This window comes from Callithrix jacchus, chromosome 1 (assembly GCF_049354715.1).
Source record: "Callithrix jacchus isolate 240 chromosome 1, calJac240_pri, whole genome shotgun sequence".
In the NCBI taxonomy this organism is placed as follows: Eukaryota; Metazoa; Chordata; class Mammalia; order Primates; family Cebidae; genus Callithrix; species Callithrix jacchus.
This window is the reverse complement of record NC_133502.1, coordinates 116,381,011-116,402,915: the sequence shown is the minus strand read 5'-3', so window position 1 is coordinate 116,402,915 and position 21,905 is coordinate 116,381,011. Positions and strand designations below refer to the sequence as shown.

The following is a 21,905-nucleotide window of genomic DNA, read 5'->3' as shown; positions in this document are numbered from 1 at the left end:
TTGTTCTATTAGCGTTAGGGAGGATAGCCTCATCTTCAGAAGGAAGGTGACTTTGAATAGGGTCCTGAATGATGAGCAGTCCTCCACAAGGCAAACAAATGTAACACATTTTATAAGCAAAAATAACAGTCTTGACACTCTTCATGTTCTGAATTTTCTCCTTTTTCCTCTCTGTCTTCATTTTTACTTCATCTATCTCCCTTCTTGACGGTCAAGAAGAAAACAGATCTTTAGTTCTATATAAAAATAGATATATTCACTCTCAGATGTGGCTGATTTAACAAAATCTTAGTAGGCACCATTACTTGTTTTTTTTTAGGTTCATGTTACAGGAAAAAAGTCTCTTGGAAGATGAACTACTCACAACAGTGCTAACTTCAAGTATTTTAGTTCTTAGAACCAAGAATGAGAATGCAAATTTAACTTGACCTTTCACTACCTACATGCCATGGTATTTTTTAATCTCCAGAGCACATGTTAAGTATAAAAAGAAAAGAATCGGGCTACCTAAAATGTTCCAAGGTTCCTTACTGAAAACTAAGTGAGAAAGTATCTGCATAGTTGAGCTACTCATTCTACTGAATAAGCCTCTCGTACGTGTAGGAATAGATGATACAGGAATGTGTCAACTTTTCAGTTCTTCCAAGTTATTTTTTAAAAAGATCATTTCTTTTGTGGTACTTTGGGGCTCTTGGGATAAAAGTCTCATTTTTATCAGGCATTTTCTGATCTTCACAAGCAAATAGAACTCTATGCATGGCTTCCAGAATCAGGATTTTAATATATATAATGATCATTCAGTCTGTCATTTGCATTATAAAAATGGTAATGTGTCAGCACATATTCATAGTTCTGCTTCACGTAATGCTGCGCTTCAATTAAAGCATATTTTAAGTTTCAATGGAACCACTTGAGTTTTTGCTTTAATTTTCTCATGGAAATCTCTTGTAGGTATAGGTTGAAGTAAAACAACATTTTGCTCTCAGAGCTTAGATGTCTGTTACTGCTTTAGAGGGTCTCTGTATTTCAAGAGATAATTTCCAGTTTTTCCTCTGATTAAGCTGTACTCCCAGAAGCCAGTTTTAATGCAGGTGGGTTGGGGGAGCAATGGCCTGGAGACGTGCAATAAGGAAAGAATATTTTCCTCTGGAACAAGAATGTGCCTTGGTAAGATCCAGGCAAAAAGTCACAGCTAGCCTTAGAAGTGGATCCCTTTTGGGACTGACAAGCAGCTGTTGAACCCTGCACACCTGTAAGTTTATTTTGTAGCACTTTGAAAAAGGAGTTAGTTTTTTAAATGAATTCAACACAATTTAACTTAGAAGCTCTAACTCCCACCACTAGGCTAAATGTTGTCAGCCATAGTAGCGCTTTGTGATCACTCAACTATACTTATTGTAATATGGTTAATTGTCCATACATTCATTTTACCCAATCATTAGATAAGCAAGTGTTGAGTACCTCCTGTTTTCTAGGTATTTTGCCAAGTGCTGGGAATGAGCAAGATGTATAATTGCTTGTGTTTAAGTTGCTTGTATTCTAGTGAAGAAAATAAGCAACAAAGCCATACTATCTTAGGAAGAAGGTGCAAGATAATGATTAGTATGCATGACAGATTTTTAAAGTACTGTTTTGTAAATGGTATCCAGCTTGGGAAAGTGAAGCATGACAAGTAGGAAAGGATCCAAAAGGCTTCAATTTTTAACAACCGGTAGTTTTTATATCATTTAATTTATATCATTTTAAACTTTACAATATCTTTAAATTTTATAACTACTTTGGTTATTTACAAATGCAAATAACATGTAAATAACCAAAAATTAAATTTTCAGGTATGTATAGATTTTTGTGTGTGTGCACTTTTTGTTTCTGAGTTTTAACTTATTTTAATCATGGTCAGAGAACATGGTCTATTGGATTTCAATTTTTGGAACTGTATTAAGGTTTGCTTTTCAACGTAAATCTGGTTGACTTTAAGAAATGTTCTATTTGTGCATGAAAATAATATGTGTAAGTACTCTAATTTCTCCCCTCTCAAATAATATTGATTACTTTACAAGCTAGCATCCTCTTTGGTATTTGAACTAATAGGGACATAGATAAATAAATCTGAAATTAAGGGGAAAAATATGCCTGGAAGCATAAATTTGAAAGTCATTAGGGTATAGGTGGTAGTATAAGCATTGAGATCACATGAGGTCATGAAAGGGTGAGTAGAAAAGAAAAGAGGTTTGAAAGAAAAGAAGTTTTTCTGTCTTGCGGCTAACAAGCTAGACCTTTCTCCTCTGTATCTACCAGTCATGGGGCTCAGGCTACCCTTGAGTCAGACCTTGGTGAAGTAGCATGGACAGCTTAAGGCAATTTGAAGATTGGGGTGAGAGCTGGGGCAGGCAGTCCAGCACCACTCCCAGCAGCTGGGAAAAGAATCCTTTAATCCTAAAAGGGTTTTTTCAGTTGTGTGCTGTACTTACCAAGCATGCTATGGCCATAAGGCTGTTTCTACTTCCTAGAAGGTTCTTCCTCCAGAGAACTGCGCAATTCGCTTCTGTACCTCCTTCTAATTCTTATTCAGATGTTGCTTTCTTGAAATGACTACACTTTTTAAAATTAAAATATCCCCATCTAACAGCCACAAACCCACATCTTCTAATATCTTCTAATATAGTGTATTATTTGCTTAATTACATGTTTGCTGCTCATTGTCTCCTCCAACTAGAAGATATGCTCCATGAAGACAGTAATTTTTGTTGATTTGTTCAATAACATAAATGACAAATTCTTAAAACATTAAATATAGTATTCCAAATATTTTGGGAATGAATGAATTGCAAACTTCTTTACTGACCTGACTTTGTGATATTTTGAACACTCAGAATTCCAGAGAGAGATGATAGCCCTTTTAATTTTACTGCTGTACAGGGAAGAATGAAGCAGAGGCTGACTGTCTATAACAAGCCTCCACTGTAGCCCACTGACAAAATATTCCAAGGTCATCTTTTACAACATATAGGAAGGAGATAAATCCTGACTATTAGGACATCTAACAAGTTCCAGGCACTCACCTGGTTCTTCAAGGATTAAAGCAGATCTAATACTTCTTCATTTTGAGTATGATGATACTGCCACATTGTCTCAGGACCAAGGAGACTTGGTTAGGATAATAGCTTATGCAAGACTGACATCAAGCCATCTCCACCTGCAGCTTTTGCCCCGAGTCAGTGCAGGGAAGATGCAATGGAGCACAATGCCACCAGAGGGCACTGTGGCACCTCTTTGTGCTGTTCCGATTTCATGTATGGGATTGCAAGAAAAGCTTGGGATAAAAGCTTTAAAAACTCAAAACAGAGTAATGTTTCGCTGATGTAGTTAATGGCTTTCATTCATTTTGAAAATGCATACGATAATAAAGAATGTTATAAATTGCAACTTAGATAAAAATGGCAAAGCTATTAACAGAAAAGTCACAGAAAAAAAATACGCAAATGTCCTTTAAATGTTATGAAAACATGTTCAACCTACCTTACAATTTTTAAAATGCCATTTGAAATGCAGTGATATAAAACTTTTCACCTATCAGATTTGCAAAATTCTAGAAGTTGGCCCACCCAAGCAATCTTGTAGATTTCTGGTGGAAGCACAAACTGCTTTGATTCTCAAGGAAGGAAATTGAGCACTATATCTGATAGTTAAAGATTCATTTGTCCTGTGACCTTCCTGAACATACTGATAGGAATCTATTCTATGGTTGTATCTCTTATATACAAATTCACACATAAATAGTAACTTACTATAATTTCTTTAATAGGTAAGTGGGTTTTAAAAATCATTTTCAGGAAAATTCTGGTTAAATTATGGCATATCAGAAAAATAGAAAAATATGAAGCTGAATATATGATGAATGTGCTTTTTATCTACTGATATAGTACACCCCCTAATTTACTTTAAGTGAAAAAGCAAGTCCCATAAAATTGATAAAGCATGCAAAAATTTTTTTTTTAAGAAGGTGGAGAATAAGAATATACATATGGTCCTATTCATTTGTATTTGCAGAAGGAAATTTTGCAGGGATACAGATGCCAATCAGTGTGATTTTGGTGAGGGTGGGAAATGGGGAGGATGGAGGCAAGTGTGACAGTAAGATTTTGTCCTGTGCACTGTTTCCTGAGGCGTAGATTCATGACTCACAGGAATTCATTACTTAGTCACAAAACAGAATAAAGTTTTTAAACAATTGTTGGGTAGAACATTTTGGCTTTCAGAAAATGTTGGAGGTTGAACTCTTTATTTTAAATCATTCAAATACATGAGATACAGAGAAATAATTGTTGTTATAGTAACTACTGATTTTTCTTCTGGAAATCAGTTAATTCTAGTGTTTTTAGCAACCTTGGAATGAATGAATTTTCTAGCAAGACTGCCCAGAGAAGTTATAAAATGACTGGAGTTTCTTTTGGGAACGTTGTCTTCAGAGTCATTCTACTCTCCACCATGCATCAGTTGTCACAGGCTGATCTGCTCTTAGGGAAAAGAGGAATAAAGTTACTGAACCCTTTCCTTCCGTTGTGACAAACTCATACATGCACACATTGCCTGGGAGTGGTGGCTCACGCCAGTAATCCTAGTACTTTGGGAGGCTGAGGTGGGTGGATTGCTTGAGGTCAGCAGTTCAAGACCAGCCTGGCCAATATGGTAAAACTCCATCTCTATTAAAAATACAAAAATTAGCAAGGTATACCAGTAAACCAAGCTACTTGGGAGGCTGGGGAAGAATCACTTGCACCTAGGAAGCAGAGGTTGCAGTGAGCCGAGATCATGTCACTGTCCTTCAGCCTGGGCATCAGAGTATTAAAACACTTTGTTTTTTCAATACTAAGAAACTGGCTGTGAACCACCTGTTGAGGATACAAATCTGTCAGATATAGCTTTTTTTCTTCCCTCATAGTCATATAGGAAGCCAGGCATAATCTAAATTAAACCTTTACATCCTGTGGGCCACAGGTTGTGTGAGGCCCAGGACAGCTTTGAATGTAGCCCAACACTAATTCATAAACTTTCTTAAAATATGAAAAACACGAGATTTTTTCATATTTTTTTTCTGATCAGCTATCATTAGTGTTAGTGTATCTTCTGTGTGGCCCAAGACAACTGTTTTTCCAGTGTGGCCCAGGGAAGCCAAAAGATTGGCCACCCCTAGTGTATGTGATTGGTGGAGTGCTATGTGCTATGGAAGAACAAAAAGAGAATGGTCACCTTTTTTTTAATTAAAAAGCTGGAGAAAGCCTTCAGATCATATTTCATCAATTGGAAAATGTGAGGAAGAGTTGTCTAGGCAAACCAGGGTTGAGATGTAGAAAGATAAATCAATCTTAACTGGAGGGAACAACCCTTAAAAAAGTGCAGAAGTTTGAAAATACATGACCAGTTAGAACAAGTGGTGAAGAACTCTGCATGACTGGAGCATATTAGTGTGTGTTGATTTATTTTTGTATTTGATAGGAGAACTACTGCCACTATTAATATTATGGGCTCTAGATATGTTAGCCATTTAACCACAAAACTCTGAAAAATGTATTATCTCTATTGTACCGATAATGATACCAAGATTTATAAAAGTTGAGTGATTTGTCTAGAATTATACGTCTAGATGGAGGTAGGACTCATATCTGATTTCAAACCCCATTCTCTTAAGTATGAATAAGAGTATTAACTAAATATCTTTTATTTTTCCTTTCAAGTCACTCTTTATCTTTTTCCAACCTATACCCTAACCCTGGCAACTAGCTGATGGAGTTCATCAACAGGCTCCAAAGGACTTGGGCTTCCAGTGAGGTTTGTCCCATAGGTAGTCTAGACAACCAGAGGGAAGGGAGAAGATGAGAGGCATTTGTCCTCACAGTTCCGTCTGTGCTGCCATCTTATGCTATCTATGATTCCCACACCGAGATCACTGCTCCTCTCCAGGAGGCTCTTTCTTCATGTCTGACTCCTAGATGTTGGTAACTGCTCCCTACCCTCATCTCTGCAGGTCTAGAGGTGGTATCAGCTCCATCACACCTTCCTTGTGGTTTCACCACATACAGCCCACATTTTTGTAAATGGGATTTTTATTAAGCTCTATCCAAATTATCCTAATTTAAAAGTGCCATCTGTTTTCAACTGATACAAGATCCATATTCAGGAAGTTATTATCCACATGAGAACTGATGAAGTCTATTGTAGCAGAGGAATGAAGGCGATAAAGTAGATTCCAGAATAATCTGAGATTAAAAAGGACTTCAAAAAGAGAACAATATTTGCTCTTAAGGTTTGAGTTACATAAAGCAATACTGGTGGGAAATTCTTGAGTCCTTCACATCATACTGCATAGAAAAAACTCTTAAGCTAAATGAATTATAGCAAGATGAAACAAAATAAGTGGTTCCAAGATTGACACCAGAAGACAGATTTCACTGCATTTGTTAAAATACCTGGAGCCACATGATTCACAGATGGTGTTACCATGCATCAGGTGATGATCCAAACAAGCAGTTAATACCGAGTAGGTACAACAAGAGGTAAATGGGTACTTTGGCACATAGATCAAGAAATGGGTTTATTGACCTGGTCAATCCTGGCGTTAAAGATTCAGATAAACAATGAGCATCAAAAAGGAGGTAAGCAAATTGCAGGATCTTCATCATGAATTCAGCTCAGCACCAAACTCCAAATCTCGGGGAGGAGGACATAGACAAAGCAAAGACTGCACAAACCTCAAAAAGACTGCAACAGTTGCTGCGTCTCTTGCATTTTTAGAGTGCCTTACAACCATTTAGTTGTATACCGAACTGGAGCAAGGCTAAAATACTAAACGTCAATAGCTCTATTTGTGGGCAGTTAAAGACCCTACCTGGCACATTCCATTCATACAGGAGCCCAGCTTTGTGTTTTTTTTTTCAAGCCAGTAATTTTTATCATGAGGTCAAACTGTCTATATCCATCATAAGTGCATAGTAGCAACACTCTGGTGCATTTGAGAAAACATCAGTTTTCTTCATCAGTGTCTCTCAAGTTGAGAAATACAAAAGAGCACAGGTGTAAAACTAATGGAATTGCATTATTACATTCTGTTTCCTACTGAGACTCCTTTTAATGGTTAAAAAAAAGGAACTCAGAAAATGAATTATTTGCAACATCAGCTTCTCTCTGGAGTAAATCAAAATGTATTTTGATTTACAGTTTGCAAGGACACTATATATAAAATGGCTTCGTAAATTAACACATCAATTACTTAAACCAAATGGATAGGAATGATTGTGCTCCAATAATAAATAACCTTTTATAAGGAACATTTTATAGGAGATAAAATATAGATGGTTCCTTTGACTTATACAGGTGCTATATTAATCACTCAGGTGTAAATTACAGAGGTGAAGAGTTTATTCTTCTTTCCTTTGTGTTGAGCATTCTGATAAATGCGTATCTAATGTGACGGGAAAAGATAACATAATGAATATCTTATAATGCTTCAAGGAATATGAAAAAAAACGACTAACATTATATTTTTTTCCAGGTAGAAATAAAAGGCAAGCAGTTCCTGGCCCGTGAGATTCCAGTTAGAGGTATCTGACTGACAGCATGTTAGCACCAGCACTGAGGGAAGCGATGGGCTTCAGCTCCAGGTAAGTTCATACTGGAGTTTGCTAGTTTTCCATGACACAAGGTGTGTGTCTTTCAGATGTTTATCGATAGAATTCACGAGGTACTTCCATCAACCTTTTGCTCTTTCAAAATATAAAGACACTGTATTTCTTTAAAAGATTATAATTTAAAAGTTTGATAGTGCCTTTAAGTCAGTGCATATACTTTTTAATTCACCTAATTTCAAGTTGTAGAATAGTTAACTATGAATGGATTTCTTTCTGAACTGAGGATCCAAATACCAGAGCTACAAGTACACTAAATGATGAAACCTCGTAAGTGTGGAAGCTGTTTGTAGTAGTGATCAAGAGTCGGGAAACCAGAGTTACCATTAAGCATTTCAACCGGCACATTGTTCAGTGCCACCTTGACGGTAATAACCTGAGGGCTGCATTACCCTTCAAGAAGTCAGGTTTTGTCACTTCTGGAGTTGGGCAATAAGGGCAAGCAGATTATCCAGTAACTCAAAAGACTCCTCAATTCCCAGTCTTAACATTCAAGAGGTAAGAACTCTGTTTCCAATTCCAATTATGATCCTCTCTGAGTCTGTGCCTTCAGGAATCCATACCCAGAATATATTCATCACATCATGTAGAGACATTAATAGGAAACTTTGGTAAACTGAATGGAATAACAGTTTAGGGAATGACATATACATATTATACAGCTTATTTTTGAAATGACTTTTATACACTGTAAGAACTACACGGTAGGCCTATACATAACTTATGCATAATTCACATGAAATCTGTCTTCCACGGTTTTTCAAAGAATAGTAAAGAAGATAAACTTTTCAACACTACTGGGACAAATGCTATAAAATAAACACAAGAAACATGTAATAAGTATTTGGTCTATGTATCAAATACCTCAATCCCTTCTCAACAACAATTCTGTATCTTGTGATTTACTGTAAGAAAATAATTAGGAATCTCTAAAAATATTTAAATAAAATCAAGGTTTTTATAGTCATTTTAATACTAGTGAAAGTTAATAGCCCAAGTATAAACTTGTATAAAACTTACAAAAGATTATTTTCTAATAGTAAAATTCTACGGAACTATTAAAGCACATGCTTGAGAAAAACTTCTGACATGAAACAAGGAGCAGGCATATATTTAAATTTTGGAAATCAGGTTAAAATGTCTTTATAACTTTTACGTGTATATAGAGAAAAAAGATAAAAGGAAAGATCAATATAGTAATTTTATTTTTAATTCTCTTCATTTTTAAGCTGTTGTCACAGTGAAATTTTTTCGTAAGAAAAAAATTTTAATTTTGAAAATGGTCATTGAAATTATTTCATAAAATTAGGATTATAGAAGAATAATGAGGTCATGAAGAAATAGTCACCATATTTTTAGAGGTGTTAAAATCAAATTATACAGAATTGGAGTAAAATTCTGTATTTGAGTAAAAAGCATATTTAAATACATTTTTCTTTTGTACTAAGGAAACATATAAACTCTTGTTTAAATAAGAACATGGGAGAGTCAAGATAATAATTCCTATTTGTCTGGATGCTGTGGCTCACACCTGTAATCCCAGCACTTTGGGAAGTCAAGGAAGGTGAATCATGAGGTCAGGAGTTCAAGACCAGCCTGGCCGAGATGGTGAAACCTTGTCTGCTAAAAATACAAGGATTAGCTAGATGTGGTGGCACGCACTTGTAATCCCAGCTACTCAGGAGGGCGAGGTGGAGAACTGCTTAAACCTGGGAGGTGGAGGATGCAGTGAGCTGAGATTGCACCACTCTACTACAGTCTAGGCAACAGAGCGAGGCTCCATCTCAAAAATAAAAAATAAAAAATTCCTATTTAGTAAATGTGCAAACCCCTTTTAAAGGAATGAAATTTGAGTAGGGCCTTTAAGGGTAACTATACAGAAATGTGCTTTTAATAGTATTTATAATAATTAAAGTTGACCTGTTTAAATGGATAAACATACATATTATGCTCACTTATATTGCTACACTTCATTTTGTGGAAAAGTATAAATAATACATGTTTCATAAACTTAAGTACTGTATTTGTGTCAAGCTTAAGCAGAATAGCCATTTTGATAGTGCTATCTTTTATCATACAGTTAATGCATATAATTATTGCATTTTTGATAAAAATTACACCATTATATAATCGCAAGAAGATACATTCTTCATCAAATGTTGAAAGCTACTTCTGTTTCAATGCTTTTTTTTTTTTCCCTGCAATTCTTTCTTTAGACTATGGTTTCCAGGTCCGTTCTTGCCCTTCTTACTCAGTGTGTATTCCATTTGAATGATCTCACCTATGCCAGTGGCTTCGATATTCCCAATTCTGTGACTCTAACCAAAACCACACTCTGTGTACTAGATCAGCATACCAAATGAACCGCAGGTATACTAAACTATTTCCGGTACTGATGTCTGGTTTTTCCTTCCTTCCTCTCTTGAGGTCTCATTCATGTATCTTCTTCAGGAAGACACTTCTGGAGCTGCCAGCCCTAAGTGGAGCATTTCTATAGGTCTGCTTTATCTCACAGTACTTCTTACGCTCTGCATTTTTGTTTCTGTGTTTTTTTTCCCTACACACTAAGTATGTGACTCCTGAACTCGGTGGGAAATAAGTATAACCTCAATTATGAGTACTGTCCATTACCTCTGGATGTCCTCAGAAAATTGTGACTGTCATCCGAAATCTAGAGCAGTACTATGACAAAAGAGAACAGCCAGCTGTAATTTTAAAATAACTCATAACTCATATTCTCTTTTTTGAAGATGATGTGTTGTACAAGTAGACCATGTTAATCACGTAGGTCTATGTAACTTTTGAAATGGAAACGTCCTAGGGGAACTATCCCAAATTAATTCAACTACATCCAGGTTCTGTCTCTTTCAGAAACTTCTTTAAAAGTGTTTTCTCGACCAGGCATGGTGGCTCACACCTGTAATGCCAGCACTTTGGGAGGCCGAGGCGGGCAAATCATGAGATCAAGAGATAGAGACCAACCTGGCCAACATGCTGAAACCCCGTCTCTACTAAAAATACAAAAATTAGCTGAGTGTGGTGGCACATGCCTGTGGTCCCAGCTACTTGGGGGGCTGACGCAAGAGAATCACTTGAACCTGGGAAGTGGAGGTTGCAGTAGGCTGAGAATGTGCCACTGTACTTCAGGCTGGCGACAGAGTGAGACTCTGTCTCAAAAAAAAAAAAAAAAGTGTTTTCTCTTTTGGTTTCCCCATTATTAAGTTTAAAAAAACAAAATACTCTTTGATAGTGAGAGGTGTAGATGAAGGGCTGCCCAGGTTGATAGAGCAGGCTCAAGTTATCCTTAATGGTCAGAAGGGCAAGTTTGTGAATATGGGTATATTAATTGTTTTCCTTTTCTTTCTGTTTAATTAGTGAATTTACTCTTAATAATTCTTCATTCATTCTTCTGTTCTTCTCCCACAATATGCACATCATAAATGTGGGACCTAACAATCAGTGGAAACTAGAAGGATCACAGAAAGAAATGACTGCAATTATAGTTCATGACATAGTAAAATAGGTGTAGTGGGCAGATAACGGTATCCATTGCTGAGGCTCAAATATCTACTCAGCTATATATGAGTTACACATGCCAAAGCATGTAAGTCTTTTCAAACCTCTGAGACTTAAAGCTCTTCAATTTGTTCTAAACTGTCTTCATTTTATGAATCAACTAGTATATTTGTGAAAGCCTCCTACAAATATAAATGTTTAAGCATTTTATAGATGTGAAAACTAATTGATATTACCAACTGAAAATAATAGATAGGTTATCAAAGCATGAAGTTCAGAGAAAGTAAGTGGCTTCAAAAAATAAAAAAATAAATTTTCTTCCAAAATGCAAATTGTGTATGTGTGTGCATGTTTGTGTGTATATGTAGAGAGCTGACTGCTACTGAATTAGGTGCAAAATTAACTTTGTTCTTTATTTTCTTTCACCAAATACAAGGTCAGCTATCACTAGTCAAATTTACAAACAAAATATTCAGATTAGTGTTCTAATACTGTTAGTAGCAATTGATTTTTCCATGTTACTCATTTTTCCACTTTATGGCACTATGAGTCTGTCTTCGTGCTTGTTGTTCCCATAGTAAAATGTCTCTTTGCTTTGTATAAAGGATTTTTATTATTTGCAAAGAAAATTCCCTCCTTTTCACTTTAATGTAAGTGGTCTGCCCATTAAATCTGCATAGTTCAATAGTTCATAAGGTGTTCTCTCTGCCCTTTGATAACAAAGGGAATTCGTTTCTGGACAAAAATCCCAGATAACGAGCTTGGCAACAGAAAGCAACTTCCTTTTATGAAATCCACTCACAAAATAAATGTAGTATGAAAACTATAGGCACAGAATATTAATATAACATTGATTCATTGATCTGGAAATTAATTGTAACCATGTAATATTAATAACTTTCCATGATCTGAAATTTAAGCTACAGCTTACATCATGCAGCAACAAAGTTATTTAATATTGCCAACAACTATAGTGAGGTTGAATTTTAACAGTTGACATTGTATTTTCTGGAGCACTATAATATTTCTCAAAGTATAATAAAATACTGAAAATGATCAGAAGATGAAAAGTTGTTCACATGAAGCAGAGTTTGTTAGTCATTTAAGAATGTATGCCTAGAATACGTAAAAACAAATTCTATGTTAGTTGTACTCAAACAACTTACAAACAATATGTAGTAAAATTTGGGTGAATTAGCTTGCAACTAACCAATCTCTCAACTGCATTTTCTTTCTCTATATCTTTTATTCACATATCTCAAGAAAATGCAAATGCTAGAGCTAGAAAAATCAGGCTGACTCTGAAAAGGATGGCTCTCAATGACAAAAGAAAAATAGAGTATTTCAAACGGTATTATATACTATGAACACTGTACTGCACTAGCTGTGTGGGATAATACAGATAATAATATACTTCATCATGTATGTATTATCCATCATAGTGGATGCTCAGTGTATTTAGATACTAAATACTATGTTATGTACGTACACACACACACACACACACACACACACACTCCTTTAAATAGCTATACTAAGTGTTTGGTGCTAAAGGATAAGAAGAGATAAAACGCCAATTGTTGTCCATAAGACAGACTACTAATTTGCGTTAAAGCGACTGAGAAGGCTTCTTGAGGGAAGTTGAATTTCATATAAATCTAATAGGGCAGATGTGTGTGCTGGGTATGGCATTGCAGATGTTGGAAACAGTACACAAATAATGAGTTTGAATGTAGAGGACACATAGGAAAGGACAGCTAGCAATTTTTTCATAATAAAGGGTAGTAATGAAAATTATTTCTGAAAAGAAAGCACAGAGATTGATTTAGGTGGGTCTTAAGTGTTCACCCAAAGAGTTTTTCTTTATTTCATGCTCTTCCTCCAGCAATGAGCATAGTTTACGTTGTGTTATACCCCCAGTGAAATCACAAGTAACTTAATATAGAAATTCTCAATATTTTATACTAGTAGTAGGTATATAATGGTTATTCCCAAATCTCTGACATTTATAGCAGTGCTTAAATATCACAAAACTAATAAGCAAAATTAATCTCCTAAGGTGTATAAAATGTAAACTTCAATGAACACTTTTTCCAACAATAACTAATTATATTTAACTTTCCACAATACTAATAGTCCCAAGGTTACAAATCAACATTTTTTGAAACTATTACAACAAATATTGGTGTATTACAGGAAAACTTTTTTCATTTGTAATCAAATTCCAATTTATGATGCTGAAATATACAAATTTTATTCCAGTGAACTTTATCTTTGTAAACAAATGCTAATGGGTAAATATACCTTTGCTTTATCAAAGCACTTGCATCTGTAGATCTTTATTAAAGTTTTTCTTGAAATATTCACGTTAATCCTAATTAGAAACTTTGACTTTAGCTTTCAACTATCATTTTTGTCAATAATAAGTCATATATATTTAAAGCTTACAATTTTTATTTCTACCATTTCTGTTAAAGATAAAATTATCTTCACATTCAGCAAAATTTTAAATTGAGTTTGCTTTTTCTTTGTCGTTTCTGTTCTTTTCCTCTGTTGTGTGCATTCAACCTGTATTTCCTGACAAAAACATTGTTCCATGATCTGAGTCCTCTTTCACGGCCTCTTTTATATCTTCCTTTTTTTCTTTTGTCAATTTGCACTATCATACAGTTACCATTCTCAAAAAAATTCATGTTTCTTTTGCTCATACTGAGTTTTTGAGAGCTTGACTTGGTGGGGAAATATTAGGTAAATATACGATAGATAGAATTTAGAAGTACAAGCCTGAAACTTACATGAGAAATTCACCAGGCTCAGTGCTAACACCTGTAATCCCAGTGCTTGAGGAGCATGAAGCCAGAGGATCACTTGAGGCTGGAAGTCTAGACCAGCCTGGGCAACATAGAAAGACAGCATTTCTACAAAAACTTTAAAACTTTCTAGGCATGTTGTTCACCTGTACTCCCAGCTACTTAAGGAGGATGAGGGAAGAGGATCTCTTTAGCGCAGGAGTTCAAAGCTGCAGTGAGCCATGACCATGACACTGTACTCTAGCCTGGGTGATAAAGCCAGACACTAACTAAAAAAAAAAAAAAAAAGTTGGCACTTAGTACATAGATTTGAGATTGTTTCTCACAAATAATTACCTATCTAGCATTATAGTGAAACAAAGATAAAAGGAAAAAAGATGCTAGAATACAGTTGTCTTGAGACATGGACATTAGAACTTAGCATAATGAGCGAGAGAAGGAATAATCTCAGTTTAGAAATGCAGGTAGGTTAAGGTAGAAGAGTTTTTAAAAAATAAGTATTGTCATCTGAATGTTGGGAAAAAAATAAGAACTGAAAAAGGCCACTATATTTAATATTACTGTTATAATAATAAAACCATGCTTTAAACTGATGTGAAGTAAAGCAAATAATTTTTTACTTACCCAAAACCATAAATCAGTCTTCAAAGATTATATAATATAGAACCTTTTTAATTACCAAAAATTCAGCAGTCACCCTCCTATTCCCTAGATCCATGCCTGGTAGAGATGATGGACTACCTTAGAACCTCGACTTTGGCTATATTAAATATAGACGGTTTTGTTTTCCTGGAAAGGGAAATAGGTGAATTTCTATTTAATAAGGCAACAATTTCATCTGACCCTGTGATAAGAACCTTCTCACATTTTTAGGCAGCACATGGGCAATTACTGCCTTTCTATAGTATAATAAGTGATCATTGCCACTAAAATTTGTGAGCTAATTGTAGATGTGTGATAATTTTGTAGTGTTACAACCTGCTATAATAGTTAAATAACACTATCTATAATATATACTAGTTATAAGATAAACACTGTAACATAGTCCATTATATACCAGCTGCTAAAGTCAAACATATTGCTACTGGATATTGACTATTTAGAAATTACAGTAAACATATTTTATTTGTGGAAATTAACAAATTCTGACTAACACATGAGGTGATTCCTATTTCATGCACTCTACGTAAGAGTTAAAAGCAAGGACAGGAGGTGCTTCATTCAAACATTTTTAACATTAGTAGCAACATATTTCATAAAAAGTAGAGATATGTGGTATGCCTATCTTCGTACTGAAATCCACAAAACTTTGACTTTCAAATATCTGTCAAAAAGTATATCCTAATTTTTAAAGCAATTATTTTTAGAAATACAAAGGACAATATGAACATCTAGGCTCTTTTTAAAAACTCCTTTTGATAGGAGAAGGTTTTTATTTCAAAAGCATGCTATATATAACTTGGAATCATGTTTCTTTTAAAAAGTTTCTAAACAACTCGGGCAAGGAAAGTGTCATAAGTGTACTATATAGTTGTAATGATTTAGGGCTTTTGTAGCAACATGAATTGTTCTAACTGTAAGATTTGTTTTTGTTTTTATAAATAGAAGCTCATGATCTAGTAATCAAATAGTATTAAGAGGCATAATAACAGCCACAGAATAATGGCCCCTAGCTTGATGCTTCTCTATGCTATAGTCCTGTTCAATAGGGAAAGCAACGTTCAGTTATTGTATCTGGATCTTTTGGTAATTACATAAATTGTTTTCAATTTAATATGCTTGTATTATTATCTTGATTAATCAATTTTAAACATTACCTGACAACTTCCTATTATGATACCTACATAGGAATTAGAACAGGTACACTGATTACAGGACTCTCTTCCCACTATTCTTTCAATGTATTGTTTCTGGTGAAATCAGTGTTTCCTATATACATGATTATAACCTTGTAAATACTGTTTTCTAGCTTTACATTTTTTTAGCATATCTTTGTTTTTCCTGAAGTTTACAAGGTTGTCATTGACTATTTCAAGTTTCAAATAAACAAAATTAAAATATTTGAGTTTCATTCTTCATATATTTAGATTTCACTTCTCTAACCCTTCATCCTTCTGCTCCCATCTCACTGGTTGCTCTCTAAGACTACCTATCTTTGCTTTTCTCTGTTGGACTTCTTGTTCCTAGATTGCATTTCATTCTCTTTGATTTTAGTACCTGATATTTGCAGAAGTACAACTTCTCATAGCTTTCTAAGAAATATGGCACATGAGAAGTATACATTTTAGATGCATACTTGTGTTCAAAGAGCTTGGCTCTACCCTTCTACCTACTTGATTGAGCATTTTCTTGAGATTGTAAGTTGAAGATTATTCTTGCTCACAATTATGAAAGCATTACTTTGAGGCCAGCCTGATTCCCTTTTTGTTTGTAGGTGACTTGGTTTACTTTTTAAATTGTTTTGTTGTATGTTCTTTCTTTGTGGGAAACTTTTGAACATTTTTGAATTTCTTGATATACCTCTGTATGGAACTAATTTTGTTTGAAGATGGATTTTTTTTGCATGTGCTCAGAAATTTTCCTCTATAACTTCATTGATTGATAATTTAGTCTTACAACTGTGATAATTCTTTTTTTTTTTTTAATCAGCCATTGGACCTTTGGAATTGCTCTCCTTTTCCTGTCTGTCTTTTCCATCTCTTTGTGTCTTTGTTTTAACCTTTTACAGATTTTTCTTGATTTTTATTTTCTATTCTTCTACTCATTAAAAATATTATTTGAAAAAAACTCTAACCTACAGAAAGGATGTAAAAATATACACCACCACCTCACTACCCTTTACCCAGATCACCTGCAGAGTTAACATTTGCTTTATTTGCTTCCTTTTTCTGTACACACACACACACACACACACACATACACACACACAGTCCTTTTTTTTCCTTAGTCATTTGTAAGTTACACATTTCATGGTCTTTCACTGCTAAATATTTCAATATGCATTTTCCAAGAATAAAGATAGTCTTACTTAACTATGGTATGGTAGTAAGATTCAGCAAATTAACATGGATACAATACTTTGATGTAATATACTGCTAGTCTTCTATCAGTTGAGCCAATTCTCTATGGCATGATATCCCTCCAGTATGGGGTCCAACCTGGAATCATGTATTGCTATAAGTTGTCATCTCTTCAGCCTCCTTCAATCTGGATAATCTCTTCAGCTTTTCTTGCCTTTGAAGACAATGCCATTTTTTAAAGATATAGTCCCCCCTGTTTCTAATACAATGTTCTCCTTTTTGGTTTGTCTTATGTTCTGCTGGTTTTTAAATTTTATTTATCATATTTTTCCAGTAACTTTTCCTGTTACCCATTTTTTATAACATTCATTTTTGATTTATTATAACATACTGTTTTCTCGTTCCAATATTGGTTATGTGTAATTTTTCCCTGTTCTTTGATTCTAGACATTATCTCTATCTCAGTCCATTTTAGTTGTTACTGTAGGTCTCAGCTACTCATGCTAAAATTTTACATCAGTGACTGACAATCTGTGGCTCTTCATTTATATTTCACAAGGGAATTTTAGGATGGGACTTGGGTAATATAATTGGTGTTATAGAAACCAAGAAGGGAAAGAAGGTTACAGGTCCTTTGATTATGTGAACTCTCAGTAATAGCTCTGATCAAAATCTAATGTTTACCAGGTTTAATTTCGTCAAAGAATAGTATACCTTAGATTCAAGGGATTCAGAGAAAGGAAGGAGATGGAAATGGAGAGGTAATTGCGCACAGTAGAGGAAGAAAGAGCAACCACTTTAGAACTTAGGTGTTTTACTCTCCTCAGAACTGTATTTCATTCATGCCTTCCAAAGCACTCATTTTTTCCAAGTGGTGAGCTACTTGAAGTTTTTCTGAGTGATTTGCTAATTTCTTATGGTGGCTCCACACTGTGGGCATATAAGCTGTACTTTCTCAGCCCTGCCGCATCAATCACTTCTCCATCTGCTTCCCATGCTCCACAATTTATTAAATTATGGCACAGGGATTGAGTGTATGATTTTAAAACGACACTGCTTGGACTTGAATACTAGCTTTGCCACTTACTGAATATGCTGAATATGTGATAATCAGCAAATTGCTTAATGATTCACCATTTCCTCATTTACAAAATGGAGTTAATGATAAGAATGTTACACATGCTAAATGAGCTAGAAAGTGTCCGACGCACAGTGTCAGCTGCTTTCAATTACACTATTGTCTTTTCTACTATCTTTAGTTTTTTTCACCTCTATAAATTGCCTTTTTAAAAATTATTTCGCAATAATTTTTCTGAAGTTCGGAGAAGAAAAAGAGATTGATACATCCCGTTAATTCATCAGTTTTTGTTAAAAAAAAAAAGGGGGGGGACTTTTAATTTTATTCTCAGTCTACCATTTTTTTCCTGAGCACTAAAACTATTATGTAATTTGTAAATTCTCTTGAATACACTCCATTTCATCTTCAGAGCAGAAAGAATCGGGACTTTCTTGATCTACATATAAAAATTAATCTATTTCCTTAAGATACTTTGCTAGAATTAATTACACGTGTGAAAGTCATAACTTAAATCACTGATCATTGTTTTGAGAAACCACTATTCATGTGAGAATATGTTAAGGATGAATTAAGGACACACTCTTAATTAATATTATAACATATAACATCACAAAAATAGGATTTTTATGTTACTATGTATTAAATGGGCAAACAGAATCCCTATCTTCTGTGTGCAGATATTTATGTTATAGAAATTCAGTTATTTAAATATTTATAAAATGAGAACTGAAAGCTGCACTTTTGAAAAGCAGTTAATAATGAACAGACATCAAGGGGGCTATCATTATAACAGCAAAGTGCTTTGCAACTCCAATAACTTCAGTGGTGCAGAAGCAGGCCATCAAATTTAATTAAAAGCAGTCAAAAATAAACTGAGAAATTGAACTGTAAAAGGCTGTCCTTTGCCAGGAGCTAAAGGCAAAAAGAAAGCTAGGTAGAGCCTTGAAAGTAGTAATGAATTGATAAGCCTTACTGCCTGCAACTTGTAATTCGCCCTGTCAGATTTTAGTATCAGTTAAACTAGATTAATAGAGCAATCACTGATTCTCTATCTCAAATCCTCCTTCGTCATCCGCGTTATAGGCACCCATGATAGATGGAAGCCGGAGTGGGTCAAAATTTCCATTCATTTCTCTGCTCAATCCGTTTTTAAATAATGCTGGCATCTAAATTTGCTGGACACCAGAATTCTGATATGTTAAAAGCAGGAATAAATTTACTTATTTACAGGCTATAGCTCTCGTTTCCAAAGAGGCTTGCCTCCTTTTTATTCCACTGAAGAAGAAATCCCCCAGAACGTGAGCAGTGAGCAATTGACATCTCCTTCTACCACTAGGGGCTACCATGGTGAAGTGAATGATAAAGAGGACATAACAAATTTATTGTTGCTTTAAACGTTCAGATTAATGTGGATCTGCAGAAACAGTACCACAAGGACAAAAACAATTTGCCCTCGATCATTTTATTTTTATAATAATGTTCTTTAATGAAGCTAAAGCCTCCCTGCTGTGACCTTATTATGTTTTTCAACATCAGTGAGGAATAGATTCCTCCCAATTGTAAGAGAGCTCATGAAACAGCAGGGATATTGAAGTAAAGGATCAATTACTTTTTTTGCAGTAATTTTGAACTTTAAATGGCTATAGCACAGCCTGTGTAAACAAGAAGACAAACCAGCTTATTGAAAAGCAGTGTGCAAATTATCCAGACCACAAAAAGCTGAGGTAAACAAACTGTTCTGTTTTCTAATATCCTTCAATGTTTGCACAGTGTCTCATCAAAGAGCAAGTACCCGAGACACTGTTTTAGAAGACACAAACCAAAACTGAAAGCAAAATTTTGTTTGTCACTGATTTAAATGTAAACCTTAAAACATGTCTAAGAAATTTGAAAATTGCTAAGATTGCTGCTTATGGGTTAAATCCTGTTCACTGTAACCTCAAGAAAAGATCTTTGATATGATTAAGAAGTCAAGGTGTATATGAAAATAGAAACAGAAAAGTATATAGGTGTTATAAAGGTAAAAATTATTGCATTTATGAAATATTCTAATTTCTGAAGTGCCTTTATATCTACATGTCACTCAATCCTGGCAGCATCTTAGTAAGACATGAGTTCAAACAGGCTTGATATCTTACAATGCTGCAGTAATGAAGACTGAGGCTCACTCAGGCAAGTTAAATAGCACCAGGTCATACAAGCACCTGAAACTATCTAATATAGTCCGTTGTTCTTTATCTTTAGTATATATGAGAACTCCCAACTTTTGAAATGCAAATCATTAAGCTGCAATATAGTCTGCCTTACCAGAGTCTATAATTTCCATTTCCATCTGCTGCATTCAGTCAGGAACTTCTCATTTGTGCTGATATGGGAGTTACATGAATCACTGGGCCTTTAAACAATGCAAGCTTTTAAGTGTACTTCATTTGAATAAAATTTTCTGTATGCAGCACATGCAGGACTCCACAGCCATCTAAAGGGTAGGGAACTGAGATCACTGATAAGGGAACTGTCTGAAAAGCTTCTGCAAAAATGGCACATGAGTTGAAAGACACATTCCTTCCTGTGTGTGGACTTTGTTTCCTGCTGGAAGAAGGATTGGGGTGAGGTGAAGTTTGGACCAAGCCACCAATTCACCCAGCTCAGTGGAACTGACCTAAAGAGAGAGATGACTGGGTGTCAGGGTAATAGAGTCCTGACACCAGTTAGAAGGAAGAAAGGGGTATGTTTTATGAAAGATGCTAAAGTATCATTGTGAAAAATAAAGAAATAAAAATGAGGAGTGAGAAAATCCTGAAATTTAAATAATATGATTCGTACTCATTTTATATAAATCAAAAATTGCTATTGATTTGGGTATTTTAACTTTTTTAAAGCTATTTTTAGTTGTCTAACATTAGCAAATAAAAGGCTGCCAGATATTATTCTATCTCCTCAGCATCAAAATTAGAATGAATAATTAAAATGCTAATGGAAATAATAATGGCATCGATTGGGTTGTAACTATATGCCATTTTTTCTGAAGACTCTATTGGTATTAACTATTATATACAAAAATCATTACTCTTACTTTAAATGTCAAGACAATAATGTATAGCAAGTTTAAGTAGCTCTCCCAAAAGAAACTACAAAACTAATAGGTGGCAGATTCAGAAACACGTAGCTCTGCAGAATTCACTCTTACCATTTTTCGGGCTATGATCGGAAAATAATAATGAATCGGCTTGCTCATTTACTAGGGTTTTTTTTATATGCATTTAAAAATTACATTTTGGTTAACTCAAGAGTTTTTGTAAATTCTAAATCCAAATGATACTGCTTGAATATTTCCCATTTTATGATGGAACAAAGACTGTTTTGCTTTGTGAGATAATGGGATGTAAAACAAAAAGTATCCAAGACAGGTCTCAATCAGTTTAGAAGTTAATTTAGCCAAGGTTGTTAGACATGCCCAGGAGACAGACCTGTGCCTTTCTCCAAAGATGATTCTTGAGGGCTTCAATATTTAAAGGAGATAAAGCTGGCTGGAGGGAAAGAGAGGAGGGTATGGTCACATGACTGAATCTACATGTTATAAGAGAAAAGGAGCAGGTAGGGGAACGGTCAATTATGTATGGTACAAGTACAGACTAATACATAATTTACATTAGATAAGGTGAACATAGAGTAACTACCTGTGGAGTTATTTAACCATTCATTAGTAGTTACCTGCTTAGGAACAAAAACAAAGACGGTGTCTTTCATGACTTGGCTTTCAGCCTAATATTTTTTTCTTTTTTTGGCTTAGTGAATCATT

At 34.8% G+C, this 21,905-nt stretch overlaps 1 protein-coding gene across 36 annotated transcripts in view; it reads left to right on the top strand.

The window, feature by feature from the left end:
* The window catches only part of PTPRD (protein tyrosine phosphatase receptor type D), a 2,336,513-nt gene that overhangs the window by 698,130 nt on the left and 1,616,478 nt on the right, over positions 1-21,905 (top strand). For all 36 annotated transcript variants that reach the window (XM_078368970.1, XM_035293431.3, XM_078368938.1 and 33 more), the window contains exon 4: positions 7,550-7,658. The gene's annotated coding sequence lies outside the window, so the exon portion shown is untranslated. The remainder of the gene's footprint in view (positions 1-7,549; positions 7,659-21,905) is intronic.